Source organism: Pseudopodoces humilis, chromosome 3 (assembly GCF_049639895.1).
Source record: "Pseudopodoces humilis isolate 2021_Gansu_Grassland_sample_001 chromosome 3, ASM4963989v1, whole genome shotgun sequence".
Lineage (NCBI taxonomy): Eukaryota > Metazoa > Chordata > Aves > Passeriformes > Paridae > Pseudopodoces > Pseudopodoces humilis.
The window spans coordinates 28,396,149-28,412,344 of NC_142202.1; the positions used below are offsets into that span (position 1 = coordinate 28,396,149).

The 16,196-nt window shown below is 34.1% G+C and overlaps 1 protein-coding gene across 3 annotated transcripts in view; it reads left to right on the forward strand.

Moving 5' to 3' along the window:
- Nucleotides 1-16,196, forward strand: part of BABAM2 (BRISC and BRCA1 A complex member 2) — a 167,150-nt gene that overhangs the window by 56,624 nt on the left and 94,330 nt on the right. The gene's annotated exons all lie outside the window — the stretch shown is intronic.

Sequence of the window (16,196 nt, forward strand, 5' to 3'; positions counted from 1 at the left end):
AGTGTTGGGATTTTTAATGAACTGTCTCAATTGTACCAGTAGTCTTGACAGTAGAAGCAGGAAAGCAAACTAAATATACCAGTACTTAACGGGAATGAAAACAAATTCTAGTTACTTGAGCTGAAAGCTTCAGTGATTAGTTTGCTTCTTTGTTCACAAGGAACAGAAATTTGACCACATATTTTTGATAGTAGGACTATAGAGTATTTTTGCAAGTTGGGGTAAAAAAGCATTTATTGCTTTGCTAAGAGGAGAAATAAAAACAGAAAAAGCAATTTGTGACAAATGACTACCATGGAAGAATTTGAAATGAGTGGTTTTTACAGTATGTGGACAGTCTCTCTTTGAAGCAGCTACTGTGGAAGCCCATCATAAGGTCAATGTTACTATGTTTAGAGAACGCAGTGACAGATCTGGTTTTTCTATCATGACTGTCAGAATGAAGTGCCAGAACTTCCACTGCAGACAAGGTTTGAGTTAGTCAGTGTTGCCAGCTCTCATCTTTAAAGCATGTGTCTGCCTTCTTTTACTTTTAAATATTTGGAAAGAGGAACAGCTACATAATCTTTAAAAACTAATGTGTTGAGATTAAATTGTCATTGTGCATCCATTACCTCCTCTTCACCTTATTGTTAGAACTGTCTTCAACTGTTATTAAATCACAGTTACAAATGTGAGTCTTCAATGTTTCACCAAATAAGATGTCTCAAGCTACACACCATGAAAACAAAGGCAGGCACAGCTATAATCTTGACTGAAATTTTTGGTTACAATTTGAGATTGTAATCCTATGATCTTTCTACCTTCTGTAGATTTTTTTCTGTTTGAGTAATGAGCTACTTCTCAAAAGCATGCAGATACTTCCAGTAGCATAAACACATTCAGACAGCTGCTGTCTTTCATTGGGTTTTATCACTTGATAGGAATGTTTCTGGTGAGATGTAAGAGGATTGGCTAAGGCCTTTTCAGGAAGGTTGATGTTAAGCAGAATGCAGTGTTCATCTAGACTGAGGGATAACTCTGATTTGCTTCTGGAAGATGCTAGGGAAGTAAGAAGACTGAGCATGTATAATTGAACTGTGCTGTCTCCTCCTGCCAGAACTCCCAAGTGCCATATTTTTCAGGAACAACTTTAAATGAGTCAAGAATTTCAAGACAAGTGCAGAAGAAATATGTTCAATAACTTGCAGGGTTGTCTTGTACCACGCTGTTCAGTTTCTGGGAAAACTTGCAGATTGGAAGGTGGTGTATGACTTATGTACCTGTTATCATGTGGGAACAACGTGATAGAATCCACTGTTGTTTCTGAAGAATAACATTTTAATGCATGACAGCATACTCCTTACTGTAATTCCCAATCATGTTCACTAAACATCTTCTCTAAACAAGGTTTGTATGCTGTGGATAAATCATTAGCGCTTCACAAGTCTTCTCCTGGAGCTTTGTTCATCTTCAGTACTGAGTGAATCATTAGTCTTAAGGAAAACATGTACTTATTTTGCATGCATATGTCGTGTGAAGTGAAAAGACACACAGAGCAGGTAGCAGAATCAAAGTTTCCCAGTCTGCCTTTATTTTGATATTTTAGAAGTCTTAATGTCTTAGCTTTAGGGTTTTAAAATTAATGTATTTTTGTATGTTACAGCCTGGTTTTTGACAGCAGCACATCCTTTTGATAGGCAATGTTCTAGTGAAATCCTTAGGTTTTTTTAATCAGGCTTCTACAGTGCAAGCTGGCAAATTATCTGTAGTAGGAAAGTGACATGTGGTCTGGCTGAGTAGCCACAGGAGAAGAAATATTGTTTTATTCCAGAAGTATTTGTTGGCAGTTGAAAAATGGCTTGATTTAGGCTCCAATAGAGTGTGCTTTGTAGCAGGCAGGATTTTATACCCTTGCTGCCTTTAGCTTCCTGTACTCTGAGCTAGATGAATGTCATCTCTTGTGACAACAACATAAACAATATAAAAGCAAGTAGAATCATAACTACTCTGTTGTGGTTTAAATAATTGTGCTCTGACTACTCCAAATTTGTAAAGCTATTAAACAAAAAAAAATTATTTTTTTTTAAGGCTGTCCATGTCTCTTATTTTTGGACGAGACCTTTGTCATAAATAGACCTTTAATGTATTGCAATGAAATAGTTTATTTTCCATCATGGCTGCCATGCTGGTTTTGATGTTACCTGCTGGATTATGGTATATGATTGATAGAGCATCTACTGATGCAGTAGAAATAATGGTTAATATATTACTCTGAAAGATGGAAGAGCAATCAATAATTGAAGGCTGTTAGTGTATTAACAGCTTAATGTTTTACTGCAGAATTTAGTATGTTAGAATTATGTTCTAGTCTGTAGCCAGCCTTATAGTGGGCAGTACCTTCTCTGTCATGATTTGCAAAGTAAAAACCTGTTGTGCTTTCTCTGACATCTTCTTTTTAATGTTTAGTTAATACTACTTGTGTTAAAATCTGCTGAAATATTATCACTCTTAGTATCACAGTGATTTCTAACGTTTTTCTGATTTCTTAATGATAATGAATAATAATTCAGTAGGTAACTGCACTATAAGCGTGACTGTAAAGCTTTGTATCATAAGCCAATACTCAGGTTTGACAATGTAAGCTGTGAGATCAGTATCCAGTGTTACAAAATCTTTGGGGTTGTTGAGAATGCACTCTAGAATCATAAGATGTTATTCTGTCAACTTCATACTGATTGTGGTGAGAGTACCTTTCCTGTAAAGAATAAAAGTTTGAAGGTGTAGCATAATTGGATTGGTACAGACTGAAGTGGCGAATTTGCCAGGTTATTTCAAAAGTATTCATGATACTAAATTTAAAATTGAGTTCAAGTGTGTGTACATTTAAATAGACGAGTATATTAAGAAGACTGAGGATAGTTAAAAGAGCAATACAGAGTACACTTTGAATTCTAAAATCATAGCAAAATTTCTTCAGTTCTTCTTGTAAAATTTCTTCAGATTTTATTTAGTTGGAAACATAATACTCATTATAGTGTCTGCAGAGAAAAAATAAGAGAGAAGATAAGTCTCTCTTCATAACTTCTCTTGGCATATTCTTTTACATTTGAAAGAAAAAGCATCATTGTGTATTTTCTGTGCTAAAGAGCTGTTGCAAAAGAAATGTTGGCTTACTCTTAAATGCACATTCATTATTTTTCATTTTAGAAAGTTGTTCTTTAATGCAAAGGTTTTTAATTGAATGTGGACCTTTGTATCCAATTTCAAATGGTTTTCTTATGCAAATCCATTTGATATAAGTGCAAACTGTGTGTTGAAACAGCCACAGAATCAAGCTGATAGCTCAAACTACTGCAAAGTTTATTATGATAAATCTTTCATTGAGGTTCTCTTACTTGAATGTGGCTTTTGCTCAGGAAAATCCTTGCGTACTTTGCCTTTTTTTGCAGTTGGATTTTTAATCAGCATGTTCATTTTGTATTAGATTCTTTTCTGTTGGTTGTGGCATTTTTAATTTTCTCCACAGTATTTTAAAAATTCAAGTATTCACTGTACATACTTGTTTTGAGAGTCAGTCTCTAGTTCACATTTCTGCCTCTTTACAGATACTGTGCATGCCACAGTAATAAAAAAGGTGGTAGGCTCAACATCTAAAATTCCTTCTTCAAATTTTCACAGAATTTTTTAGTTTAGAAAAGACCTCTGCGATCATGAAGTTGAACTGTTAACCCAGCACTGACAAGTCCACTAATGCCTGTCCGTAAGTCCCCCATCTACACATCAAACGAACACTTCCAGAGGTGGTGACTCCACCACTTCTCTGGGCAGACAGTTCCAGTGCATGATCGCTGTTTCAGTGAAGAAATGTTTCCACATATCCATTCTAAACCTCCTCTGTGCAAATTGAAGCCATTTCCTTTTCTCCTGTTACTTGGTACCTGAAAAAAGAAGCTGACCCCCACCTCATTGCAACCTTCTTTCGGGTGTTTGTAGAGAGAGATAAGGGTTCTCCTTGAGCCTCAAATTCTGTAGATTAAACAACCCCAGATACCTTCTCCACTCATCACATAACTTGTGCTCCAGATGCTTCCCCAGCTCCATTACCCTTCTCTAGATGCATTCCAGCACCTCAATGTCTTTCTTGTAGTGAGAGGCCCAGAAATGGACACAGTACTCAAGGTGTGGCCTCACCAGTGCTGAGTAGAAGGGCATGGTCACTGCCATCCCTGCTCCTGCTGGCCACAGTATTGCTGATACAAATCGGGACACTGTGGACCTTCTTGGCTACCTAGGTGCATTCATTCTGTGTAGTTGTTTCTTTCTTGGTAGTTTTTGTCAGGAGCACATATGTAATCATAATGACAAATCATTAAAAACCTCCAGCGAAGTAATTTACAAATTGTATTTGTTTATGTGTCTGTAATATGGTTGCACAGTATTAGTGGGTTTCAGAGTGTGTTGCCAGTGATGCTGTTAAAAACAAGACATTTAGGTATTTTTCTTCTTTCTTCCATGCTGGTTTTTAATGTTTTGACTAAGTAAGATGTTCCCTGATTAACACCACCTTCTTGTATCTATCTTTAAAGTACTCATTTCTTATGTGTATGTACCTGCTTGTTGTTGTCTGGTGAATAGCTAATATCAGGACTAATTTATCTATGATGCTATGACCAGCAGCCTTCCAATAATTTCTCAGTATTGAAATGTAAAGTAAATATGCAATGCAGACCTGTTTCTTCAGATGCTTCTTTTTTGTGATTACCATTGTATGTTAATGCATATATTTTAGAACTGAAAATAACAGACATTGTCTAGACACATTGCCGGAGGCCAAACAGTTGTGTGTAAGACTGTCAATGGAAGAGGTTTATCCTCAAGTTCAAATTGAAAGATAAGAACATATTTGTGTTTTTTTCCTTAGTCTGATTTCATCATTTGGAAGTCTCTTAAAAGACTTCACTGCAACTTTTATTAACAATGAAGATCAAGTTCCAGGTACTGTGAAAAGACTGCAATACTTGTCTATGTTTGGGTAATTGACTATAGTCAAGAACAAACAAAAATGTAGTACACAGGGTCAAATGAGACTTTTTTTCCAGGCCAATTTCTTTACTGTTGTGCTTTAGCAGTTTATTTGACAGCATCTAAATTTTGTGTTAAATTACTGCAAATACAAAAAAACAAATGCACCTGTATAAAAAATTCTAATGCTGTTTTAAAAAACTGAGCTAAATATTCTGAAAAAGAATAATGTTTTCTTTTGCTTTTAAACTTCATTGATTTAGTTTGTAGCTGACTAACTAAAACCTGATGTGTACTGTATTGAGGTCACAACAGTGGCAAGAATGATGCGGAGTTCAGATCTGGATTTATCTTTTTGCACTAGACTGTGCCAGGCAGCTACCTCTCAAAGGAGTGCAGAATGTTATGCAGCATGTACTATTTCTGTTGTATTGGATAGAACGATGGACCTGCATACCGTGTGAAACTTGTCAGGTCTGTAGTGCCTGATGTTTTTATCAATAGCAGAACTGGAAGTTTATAAGGCTGCTAGATCATCCTGAAATAATACATAGTCCTCATAGTTCACAATACTCTGACCATGCTTTACATATAGATCTTTTAGGCTAATTTAGATTGCTATTAATATTATATTCCTTCAGACTTTGTGACAAAGACACAAAGTTAACTTCCTGAATTGCATTCCATGAAGTATTCCTTATCTTGAGATATATGCAAGCATTTGAAGTAAATATTTTATATTTTAAAAGTAGATGACAATATGATATTCACTAGATTGATTACTATACCAGCATTAACTTAAACACTATATTGGATCATTGAAGATTGTCTGGGCTTCTTCTGTTAATAAAAGCAAACTTTATAACACACAATTATAATGAGCCATTGAGATTTTAGATTAGAAATAGGTCTGTGCAAGTTAGTACTGGCAGTATTTGAAATTGTAGCGTTTGTAGCAGCTGTAAATTGCATGATCTAGAGGCTGGGAAAATAAATGCAAGCTGTGTGCGCAGAAGACATCTATGTCATTTATGCTTGTCTCTTACAGTCTTCAATTTTAGTCTGTGCCCAGTAATCTGCAGTTTATTTTTGCTGTCCATGTTTTTCATTGAAAATAATAACGAAGTACCAGTGAGGAAGTTCTCCTTTAGCTTGATACACTGGCCATTGTCGGAGTAGACCAGTGCCAGAAGCACAGGAGTCCAGTGCCAGAAGCAGGCAAAACTCCAAGCACTGGACCTTACATGTTGACTGAGGCCAAAAATAAAATGGGGAGGGAAAAAAAAAGTCTTTGTGTCATGAAATGTTTCTGGTAGTTTAAAAAGTTGTGGAATCAGAAAACCAGACTTTTTTGGTGCTGAAATAGTTCAAGTGTCTAGTTTTTCATTACAGCTTAAAAAACATAAGATCTGTCAGCTGTAAATGTTTCAGGTTTTGTTTTGGATTTTTATTTTCCAGTATGTTTCACTTGTGACTACAGGTAAAATTGTGTAAGATCTTTCATATTCCACTGTATTGTGCTTCTTAGCTGGTCTTACCATTTATGTTGTATTACTGACCTCACAAAGTTTTTCAGAATAGGTCAGCTCTTTTTGTTACAGGTCAGGTCTGTTTTGTTACAGAATCTACTAATTCTGGTATGGGAGAGTTAAGAATAAAATAACTGCTTTAGTTCAGTGAAGCTGCAGAAATACTTACAGACACTATGATTTAATTAGTCATCCTTTCATGATTTTGTTCTTAATATCTTTTGCCCACAAACCATGGGAAGCAAAGCTGTATAAAAGTGTACTTTAAGGTCAAAACGTGTTACATTTGAATTCTGAGGGAAAAAAATTCTCTTCATTCTCACTAAATTTATTAGTACAACTTCTCCAGAACGACTTGTTTGTAGCATCTAGTCACTAAAACTACTTAAAACATGTTAATGTCAGAAGCATCTTAAGCTCCATATGCTGAAAGCCAAAAGCAATTTTTTAAAATCAACTTTTTCAGTAATTTATTGGAAGATTTTGTTAATAAGATCTGTCAACTGGAACAGCTCATTCTGCATAGCTGATGATTTTTATAGGTTATGATCTTAATATGAATCATAGTGTCCAATCAACTGTATTTTTGATGACAGTTCTTTTATTTTTAAACATTTTATTTTTATAATGCAATAGTAAAGGAAAACACCACATCTACTGATAAATACTACAATATTCATCTAAATTTCTGTGAATTCTCCTCAAATTTGGTAGAACTATTAATTTGCTATTCAGATATGATTAGAGGTAGGGGGATTTTCGTTAATTTTCTTTTAAAAATTAAGAAAAATAAAAGAGTTGCTTTTGAAAGCCTTTTTTGCATCTGGTGGGAAAGTTTATAGAAATGTTATGTTGCGTGACTTGGTTCAGATTTACTGCCTTGTTAGGGCTTGTAATTTGTACTATTGCTTTACATTTGCATTTTATGTATTGCATAGGAAGAATGGAATTCAATAGCCATAAAAATAATTGCAGGTTATTACATAATGATTGTGCTTGTTTTATCTGTCATGGTCCGCCCATAGTATGTAGAACAAGCAATGTACAGTGGTCTTAATCTGGGAAGTGGATCTTGGAAATATGTATTTTTAAAACTCTTGCATTTGTTCTCCACTACTGTTTCTTCTTGAAGGAAAAATTATTTGAGAATTTATTTTGCATAGAATTTAAAGGTAACAAATAATCTGTAAAACTCATAAACCAGCAAATCTGTATTTTTTATACACGAGTGCATAAAGCATGATGGTAGGATTTTATGAAGGATGTTTCCATGCTAAGCCCACAGCCCCTTTCTAGTACTGAAGTTCTTTCTAAGGCTTCAAATCAGGGCTTAGATCCTACAGCAGCTCGTATATTGACGTTTTAATGTAAATGTTGTTTATGAAAGTGCCAGTTGCTGTTACAAGGTCTAGGTTGGTTTAATGTTCTGGGGTTCTTTTGCTCTGGCTTTCAGCTTACTAGATTATGTCTCCTTAAGAAAGAATAGTATTGACATGAATGTACATCTGTATGGTGATTTCATATGATTCTTGGTCATGCTTGGTTTGAATGCTGTGATTTGCATTGGTATTTTTTTTTGTTAAAAATACAAAATGGCTGCCAGTCTTAAAAGGAGGTTTTGTTTGTTTGGGGTTTTTTTTTAATATATGTCTGTAAAATAACCATGTAGTGGCATGTGTAACACTACTCACTTTTTCTTGGTTTCATGGGTTTACAGGTTTAAGCCAAAAATTTAAATAAAAAAATTAAAGCTTTAGCACTGAAACTGTTACTCTGAGGTTGACTGATCCATCACTTTTATTTTTGTCTAATTGATACTGGCAATGTCATTAATCATAATACCATAAAACATAAAATAAAACCACAGAAACATTGGATGTTCTGCTGTGTTTCTTCCATGTTACCAAAAAAATGCACAGCATTTTGTCCACCAATTGCCAGCTAATAATGTGCCATATTCCTATAAAGCTTTTAATTTCTATACTAACTTCAGTTTAGGAAGGTAGTTGCTTGTTTACAGAAGGTGTATGTAGGTATTTTCTGTTTTAGAAGGACACTTTAGATGGAGCAGGCTAAAGGAAAGTCTGCCTTGTCCAGCAGCATCTCAGTGAGACAGTGAAAGAACAGCAAATAAAACTTAGACCTCTTGACTCTCTGTTTTAACAGTTTAAGTGTTCATGCTAGAACTTTCATGTCTTTCATGTGCTGGGACCTGTAATCATTGCCAACAGCACATCCATGGGAGAGAAGGGGCAGTGGGGAGGAGCATTCATTTGGCTTTATTGGGTGCAATTAGGTGCACTCCTTAGGCCTTAGCAGGTTACCAGTACATCAAAATTTGGGCAAAAAGATATCCATGAATTAAATGTTGGTTTTGAGTTGTGTAATGAGCTGTCTGGAGTGCACATATAGCACTTAAGTATACCCATATAATACCATTAGGAAGTCCTTCTATTCAAGGAAAATCGGGAAATAGAGTTAAACTGATATTGCTGTTCCATCCCTTGCCATACTTTCTCATTTTAATGATTTGTTTTTGTAGTTATCTCAAGTAATAAATTACTGAAATATATATACTTTTAATATATCGGAATGTGTTTATATATTTGGACATATCAGATATTCTGTGTTTTACTGTAACATCGTTTCTGGTGTAGAAAAATGTTAGGCAAATATGACTGATGTCTTGACTAAAACAGATGACTGACTGATGGTATGTAATTAATCAGTGATTCATTTGCAAAACCCTGAGGACAATGTGTTGGTTAATAAAGAATAAACGCGCTCATTCCAAATTATTATGCTCATTGTTTAGCATTTATAATGTATGTCCTAGATAAAATCATTAATTCTATCTCATTTCACTTAGACTCATTACTTTAAGTAATAAATCTTATTTAATTTTCATTTTACTATTGTTAAGTTATGAGATAAGCTCTTGAAATGTAGGTCAAATTATACCCAGGTTCCCATTTTTGACATACATGTAGGTATTGTCACTTTTTCTCCCTACACAGACCAGGTGAAATTAGTAATTGATCATCTCACAAGTTCTAATTTAATATATTGTTCATAGGAGTTGTGACATATGATAAAAAACCCTTCTATTTTCAGACAGGACTTGAAACAGAAGCTAGGTATATGCAAATTCTGGGTGGAATCCTGAGCTGCAAGTAGTGACCTTGTCCAAGGCTTTAACCAGAGCTGTGTTCTTCCTCTTCCCTCTCTGTCTATAACCTTCACAACTCAGCACAGTTAAAATTAGCAGTTCATTTTGATACACTTTCCTTGAAGGAGTGACAAGCCACACCTGTCAACAGAAAGAGTTGTGTGACTTCAGAGTTGCTGGAGATTTTTCTCCTAGGCCATTTTCCCACTATTATGGGTTCTTACTGTTGTGCTGCTGTAATGTTCTTTACTATTCTTAAGCGTCTTAAGGTGATTTTGGATGCCTCTTCACATTTGGACAATAACGGTATCTCTGAAGATACTTAAAACTTCAATTATACCTTCTTTTTAAAGTTCACAGAATTGAGCTATGTTCTGCATGAAAGAAAAGTGTGTTTCAGCTACGAAAAAAAAGATTGAAAGGCAAATAAATGGCAGAGACCAGAGTGCATGCAATCTGACTTGCAGTTTGAACGAGAAATATTTAAACTAAAATACAATTTTAATTTTATGTTCTTAAGGCTGTGTTTCATATTTGTTTACAAATGGAACAGTTGCCTTTCTAGGTAGAATGTAGTTCTTTGTGTATCCATTTCGTTTTATACATATCATTTATTTTGATAATGTCAATAAAAGACTGCTAAAATGGCAGTAATTTCTGGGCTTTGTTCTGTCTAATTAACCTTGACTGCACTACAGCTACTGAACAGAAGAGCAGTTTCTCTTGTATTAATATTCTTTTTTACATGGCGAACTCAAACTTCCTTTTCAAGTTTTTTGGGTTTTTTTTAAATATAAAATCAGAAATTTTTGAAACTTTATTTCAAGATGTGTAAATTATAGGTGGATATTACTTGTTTGGTAGAAATAAAAGACTGAGGTATTAATAATACAGTGCTTTAGGACTGAGTGCTTTATGAGTACTCCTAAAACAAAAGAAATGTTGGAATGAAATTAACAGAGAGATTCTTTTGATGCAATAGTGAATGTTTCATAAGAAGCTGTGAAACTGAATTTGTAATAAACAAAACTGGCATCTTACAATTGTGTTCTTGCAGTATCAGTTTTACTGTATGGCAGCAACTTAATATCTTAAATATTCTCTTTGTTTCTTTTTTTGTTGTTGTTGTTTACCACATATTACCAGTTTCTTCTTGAGAAGATGTGTGATCAAACTTCAGGCCCGTTTGCAGGTCTTCTGGCAATGATAGTATCACATTTAGGAGACTATATCTATTAAAGCAACTTGGATGCATATATTATTTCTCTGACTCATGTGAGGCAGCATTGCAGTAGGCAGAATTACTTCTCCTTGGCTTCTTTATTTATGAATTTTGTGACTATAACTGAATCAACTTATGCCTCCTGGAAAAATGGTGTAGAAAGTTAAAGGGCACTTATATAAAAATGTTACCACTGTTGCAAGATGCTAAGTGTGTATGAATAAGCATTATGTTAACGTAGTACTTCAATACTAAACATAAAAGAAGATACAACAGAAAGAGATAATTTAACAGAAAAGAACTGAGAGTCATTTGATGCCTTTTTAGAAGCAGACTTCATGTAAGATTGAGAAAATTGCAGTCTCCTAAGTTTGGAAGGATGCATTCCCAGGAAACTTGGAAAATTTTAACAGTGATCTGTATATGCAGAAATGGGATTTGAAGAAAGAAATTTAATTAGTTTTGCAATGCCCTTTATCAAGACAGACAGTGACTGTACTTAGCAGGACTTCTCTTCTAGAGCAGTTTTTTGACACATACAGAGGTGGGTTTCAAGTAAAATCACCACATTTATGAGCAGTAGAAATAGTGAAGCTTCATTTTGTACTGGTTTAATCCCTCATCTTCTTGAATCGCTATGCTGTTATTGTTCTCTCGTGTGCTGTGTAGCAATTTATCAAAAGATAAGAAACGTTTTCTCTATTTGGCACCCCTTTTGCTGTCTTTCATAGCAAACTGAATTTACCAGTCACAGTATTTGGTGGAATAACCAGTTGTGTCTCTCCTCTACCTGACTGCTGATCTTCATAGAGCTTCTATGAACTTTACTATCTTTTGAGACTAAAAACAGGTCAGGGAAAGGAGAAAAGAGAGTGGGGAGGCATCTGAAAAGAGTGGTTACATACACTCTGAATCTGAAACTAAATTAAAAGAGAGAAAAATTATTACATTATGCCTACACTATAATGAAAAACTTGATGACATTAAAATGTTTTTCATCATCCAAAAAGCTTTAGAACAAGTTGACTCAGGTGGGATGAATGCGCAAGTTATTTACACAGAATATTTACTCTTGCTTAGCACCAAGGCATCCAGTTGAATTTGTTTGTGAACTCCTTCCTGCAGCTTAATCAAATACAGTGTAATTTAAATCAATTTAGGAATGCCCATCTAAGGGGTTATACAGGTTAAATCTTTAGTCAAGTGATCCATTTGGGAACATTTGCGGTAGATCATGGTGCATCTGATTTTCTTTTTCCTCCACTGAGTTGATCATCACTATTACTGTGAAGGAAATCTCTCCTTCAATGTAAGCTAAAAGAATCAATAGTACATTTTCAATATGAAGACTGTTACCTGCTCATTTAATATTTTAAATATTTCAAAAACTATTTTGAGGTTGGACATTAAAAACAAGAGTCTGAATTTTTAGAGAAAGATGAATAATCTCTGCATTACCATATTAAGGTAATTTTGGGATGTACTTTCAATTAAGATATTTACAGCTGTACTAAACATTAGTGTTTTTTGAATCACAGAGAAAGACTGTCTCTTCATCTATGTGTTCTAATTTTGTATTCTTTCATAAATGCAATGAAAAAGATTCTTATTGAGATTAATATTTTGGAAGCTTATTGCATGTAAACTTTTAGAAACACTGGTTTAAACTTTTATATTATTATCTCCAGATATTTATTTGTTTCTCCTGTGCATGAGAGTGTTCAGATCTTTGCAAAACTATTACACAGAAAACAAACTATTTGGAAAAGCTCAATTTAGCACTTCATGTAAATTATTAGTTCAGGACTATTTCTTTCTTTTTTTTTTTTTTTTAAATGCAGCCATCAATTGCAATCCAGCTTCTAACACACTGGAAGCTAGACAAATGTGGAGCCAAGCATTTATTATGCTGATTGAGAAGGGATTATTCAAAAGTTGACAAAAATACCTTGACAGTGTCCTTTTAAGTAACCATCTACAAATGTATTAATTCCATTATTTTAATGGACTTTCTTGATTAGTCAATGACCTTATTCTCTTAAGCGTATGTGTCAGGACATGTCTTCCTAACAAATCTGTTCATCCTGGAGCATGTAAAGCATCATCCTCATCTTCAAACTGTGTTAAGAAAATGTGGTAATATGGGCATTGCTTGTCCAAGAACATTAAGAACCTTGGTCAGGATCTTTTTAACCGTAAAAGGATGTCTGTTATGCTTTCTTGTTTGGTATAAGTTGGAAGGGAATGAAAAAAAAATACAGAAGGAATTTTTATTGCAGAGAAGTACTTCCCTCCAAATAGCACATGAAGGAATACTATGTCTGAAAAAAAAGATTTTGTTGGCAGGGGAAGAAATAGTCTGATAAATGTTTTAGCTTTAAATGACTGTTGGATTTAGAACTTAAATATCTCTACCATCAGTAGCATAAAAAGTTAAATTTTAGACAACTACTTATTTTTCTTCTATTTGTGTAAATCCTTCTCTGGGTACAAGGCCTGATTTCCTTTATGATCTTTTTTCCTACCATAGTTAGAGACTGTTATAAATTGCATTTGTTTAGAAGGTTGCCTGTAAAATGAAGAAGTAAAAGAACTTGATGATGCGTGTGTTCTAGGAAATTGCATATGAAGAGAGTTTTTCAGCGCAGTTCTAACCTGGTTGTGTACAAACATAATTGTTAGCAAAATGTTTATTTATTGTTTTTCAGTATGTTTTGTATTTCTTTTGAGAATGATGACAAATTACTGGGCATTGATATCTATGGTGGGGAAAAAATACATTTTATTTTAAGATTGTGAAATCATAAAATAAGTTCAAAAGTGAAGAGGCACTATTCTTGAAATTGCATTCCTGTTTTAACAGTATATTTCCTTTTCAAGTTTAGCAGTAATACCAGAATTCTCAAACTCACCTTTAAATGTCCAAAACTGTTGAGCACAAAAAGAGAACAGTATGTGCCATTTGCATCCCTGTATGTCCATGGGTGGTGCACAGATTGTACAAATGTATATTTTGGTATGTTACCAAATATTTTAAAGCATCAAAGTGAGCATCAGTGTCTTCTCTTTCCTGTGTCATTGTGAGATTATTAACATGAAGGGTCAGGAAGAGCAATTTTAATATTTTTTGTTTCCACTGAAGTTCTTAGAGAGATACCTTTTGATGCTGAGAGAGCAAGTAGCATAATTTCTTGGGTTTTCATATATAAGACAAGGGGCAAATATTTAAAACTTATTAGTGACATACAGTTCCAAGTTGATACAATGTTCTGATTCCTATTGCAGTCTTAAATTTCTTTCTACAAGTTATTGGTTGCACAGCTATTCAGTGGTTTGGGAGCATTTACATGCTGAAGAGCAGGTAGACAACTTTTCAATAAGTGAACTTATGCTTAAAGTGTGCTTGTAATTTCAGAGCAGTGAAAGGATTCATATTTTTCTTGGTTGTTTTTTATTTTCTGTGAAGGACTAGAGCAATGAGACTAAAGTTTACTTCTTTCTGTTGTATTCTTAGAGTGTGTTTTATAAAAAGTTAGATATGGTGCAAGTACAAGATGTAAAACAGATTTCAATCAATAAAGCCTACAAAGCAATATATTTATAGATAATTACACAGTATGGAGTACAAATTTCCATGTAACTTTTTGGAATGATGATATGGATTTGCTAAATCTGTATTCTTAGTTTTTCTTACACAAATACAGAAAATAATAGTAGTTACACAGAGTAGCTGATTATTCAGTAATGAGAACGAGGTCACTTGCATTTGGAAACAAATCACTGGTATACCCAACTGTCATGAAAAAGAGTTGATTTCTAGCTTCAAACCAGAGTTCTGGCTGTAGTGAAGAGCAGATGTGTACCTCATGGTTGGTGGGTTTTCTTCCCTGTTTTTCAAAGAAATTTTCATTTTATTTCATGTTATGGGAAAGGACTAGCTGGTAGTTTCACTTCCCTGTGTTTGTGTTAGAAAAAAAAGTAGAGGTTTATGATGCTGGAAAGTGATCAAGGCAAGAAATTGTCTCCTGTTATGAAACTAGTTGCATGCAATTTTTTAAAAACAAGTATTTCAGATACCTTTCCAGAAAGGCTGGTTTAATTGGCCCAATTGGTGTAGTTGAGGCCAGTCAAGAGACAACTGTGTTTTTTATTCCATGAAGCGGACTCTGCCTTCATTGAAGTCAACAGGATCATGATCACAGAACTATATAAACACAGATTTTCAAACCATCTGAAATGTGAAGGGTAATTATATGGCATTATATATAAAGGCCTCTTTGTGTTATGTGCTTGTTCTGTGTTTCAGAGGGATAAATATATACAAGAATTGTAGGTGTGTCAAAGCAGCAGAACTGGTTCAGACAGGTAAAAGCATTTGAAGTGGTATCTTTTGCACCATTAGTAGTTTTTATTTTGTCTCAGTATTTCTGCATCAATATTATGAATCCTGTTTTTAGAGATTTATTATTCCTATAAAAACATCAGGCTAAAATTCGGCTCATCAAACAAATTACTCTTTCATTCTTTTACTATTAGAAGAATTTTATGTTGCCAGTGATAGTTGTCTGATACTGGAAATGCTTCTGCAATTTGAAATTTTTTCTTGTTCACAAGGCAGTTGGTGGTAGTTAAAGGAATTGAGATTAATGGGTTTCCTTTCTGCAGGATTGATGGAGAACTTTGCCGTCAGAATCTAAAGGTTTTGAAATACCGACTTAAGCCCTATAACATCATTGATAAGATGTATTAATCTCCACATTTTAAACCTGGGAAACTGGTATATAAAGTTTTGCTAGAGTAACGTAGTGACAGACCAGAAATAAATTCTAGTAGTTGTGATTTTTAAGCCATTGAGTATCAAATACAATAATTATTTCAGCTGCTAATTTAGCTGTGACTGTCAACCTAAATTTAGTATGATATTTGTTAATAGGTGAGTACAAGATGTTCTATGTGCTAACCTTTGTCCATTTGAGTATTTGTTTATCATGGTTGAACTTTAGACAATTTAGGAAGCTGTCATTCAGTAGATGTTTTTAAGTCTTCAAGTAATGTCCTTTGATACAGCAGTGTTGGAGGTAGGGAGGAAATGAGCAGTTTTGTAATTTCAAACAAACTGAAAAAGTCTTTAATTACTGTTTTAAACATTTTTTGCTTTAGTCATAAATTATATTTTAAATACTATTTTAGTCCTTTTTAAGTAATCATTTCAGTTTCTACTAGTAGCTTGAAGTGCATAAATGTATGAATTCAAGGCTAGAGATATTATGAA